The sequence below is a fragment of the Piliocolobus tephrosceles genome, unplaced genomic scaffold (assembly GCF_002776525.5).
Source record: "Piliocolobus tephrosceles isolate RC106 unplaced genomic scaffold, ASM277652v3 unscaffolded_37682, whole genome shotgun sequence".
Lineage (NCBI taxonomy): Eukaryota > Metazoa > Chordata > Mammalia > Primates > Cercopithecidae > Piliocolobus > Piliocolobus tephrosceles.
Window position 1 is genome coordinate 1 of NW_022321734.1, and position 2,298 is coordinate 2,298.

The 2,298-nt window shown below is 48.7% G+C and overlaps 1 pseudogene; it reads right to left on the reverse strand.

Annotated features, from left to right (window-relative positions):
* Nucleotides 1-252: 252 nt before the first annotated feature.
* LOC113223016 lies at nt 253-556 on the reverse strand (annotated as a pseudogene).
* Between the last annotated feature and the right edge of the window lie 1,742 nt (nt 557-2,298).

Below are 2,298 nucleotides of genomic sequence, written 5' to 3' on the forward strand. Positions count from 1 at the left end.
TGACCACCGTGGAAATGTCAAAATGCAGCAGCCCTGGCTAGGCAACAGCAGCCTCCATGACAGTTTGTTAACTTGTCTTTCGTAGGAGGCCACAGAAAGTTCCATAAAGCGTACTGTTTAACCAATTCCCTTCTATTACCACAACAATATGTACCCAGGGTTTTATGTACACACTTAAGATTCGGGGGACTGCAAGAGGGAAAGGTGACTGTTTAGAATTTCCTTGGAAATGTCTGTGCGCACGGAGCCAAATTCCTTCCAAGTTGATGAGCATGCCCTTGATTCTTGAGTCATGATGTTATTTTCTTCTAATTTTTCCAAACCGTCTTTGTTTGACTGGATACCATATTGACAGCTTCAGATGGTAAGCCAACATATACTTCTCCATAGTTTCTCCTCTTGTCATCTTCTGTTATGGATTCTTCTGTTACATCTTTGGCTGCTCCTGCAGGGCCTCTGTCGGTGCCCGCGCTTGTGGCGGTGGAGTTCCCGCAGCCCATGGCGCAGTCGGCCGGGGAAGCCAGAGCTTGCGGCCGCGGGTCTTGGGGGCGGAGACCCAGACCGCAAATTACTTTTTTTTTCAGACAGAGTCTCACCCTGTCACCCAGGCTGGAGTGCAGTGGCGCGATCTCGGCTCACTGCAACCTTCACCTCCTGGGCTCAAGCGATTCTCCTGCCTCAGCCTCCCGAGTAGCTGGAATTACAGGCGCCCGCCACCATGCCTGGCTAATTTTTGTATTTTTAGTAGAGACGGGGTTTCACCATGTTGGTCAGGCTGGTCTTGAACTCCTGACCTTGTGATTCGCCAGCCTCGGCCTCCCAAAGTGCTGGGATTACAAGCGTGAGCCACCGCGCCCGGCTTGCAAATTTCTTTTTTAAATCTTCTTTCCTAACACTGTTCAACAAGCCACAGTGGGACGCAGTGGCTCAAGCCTTTGGGCACAGTGGCCCAGCATTTTGGGAGGCCAAGGCGGGCAGATCACCTGAGATCAGGAGTTCACCTGGCCAACATGGTGAAACCCCGTCTCTACTAAAAATACAAAAAATTAGTCAGGCATGATGGTGGGTTCCTGTAATCCCAGCTACTCAGGAAGCTGAGGCAGGAGAATCGCTTGAACCTGGGAGGCAGAGGTTACAGTAAGCCAAGATCATGCCATTATACTCCAGGCTGGGTGACAGAGTGAGACTCTGTCTCAAAAAAACAAAACAAAACAAAAAACGAAAGTGGGGGTACCGTTTTCATCTCTTTTACAAGTATGGGATGAATCAGCTATCAGCTGCTGGCAGGGCTGGAAGTCTAGGATGGGAGCTGGATGAGCCCTGAGTGCTGACCACAGGAGATGGACAAAGATAGAAGTTGGTCAGGCACCAGAGTGATGTGGAGGTGTCAGAGGCCCCTGCATGGCAGAGAGCCACAGTAGAAAGGGCTGAAGCAGGCACTGGGTCCATCTGCCTCAGACCAGAAGCCACTCGCATCCTTTCTGCCGCAGTGGAGAAACCAGTTGGCCCCTGACACTCTGCAGCCTGGCACCTCAGAGGCTGCTTCAGCATGGTGTGTGGTCAGACCTGGAGGAGCCTAAATTAACTGACAATTAGCCTGACTGGGAGGGGAAGTGGGGACCTCCCTGTAGCTAATGGCCAGGCAGCCGAATGGGCTAGGACTCTGGCTTCAGAGATGGTCCGTTGGGAAGTGGCTGGTTTATCTCAGAGGACCCAAAAGTGCCATTTAAATCCCAGCATGCTGAGCAGGGAGCTCGATAAAGGCTTAAAGTCTGGGTGGTACTGAGAATTCATCCACTTTTCCCAAATAAATAAAAAGTGGCCACAGTTAGGGGCAGCACGGATTTGAGAGCCAACACTACCGCATGTTGTATTTGTGTTTCTAGGTGAGTTCCAGTTTCTACTCAAGACTAAGGGGTTGATGAAATCTTCCACGGCAGCCAGGCTCCATTTGCTTCTTTCTTTCATTAGGTGCTTGCCTTTGGGATTATATAGTGTGTTACAGGTACTTTCATTGAAGGGTGAAGTTTTTCCATATCTTGTAATTGTATGCTTCTCTTAATGCAAAAAGCACTGTCTTCAAAATTTGTGAAGTCACCTTTTGTAAAACGAATCTGAACTTCCCATTTATTTGCATCACTTTTTAATTAAAATGATAAGAATAGGTAATATATTCTATTTTAGCTGAAAGGCCAAGGAAGGATGTTTACATCATTGTTTTAAAAAATTGTTCCAGCCAGGCACAGTGGCTCACGCCTGTAATCCCAACACTTTGGGAGGCCAAGACAGGTGGATCAC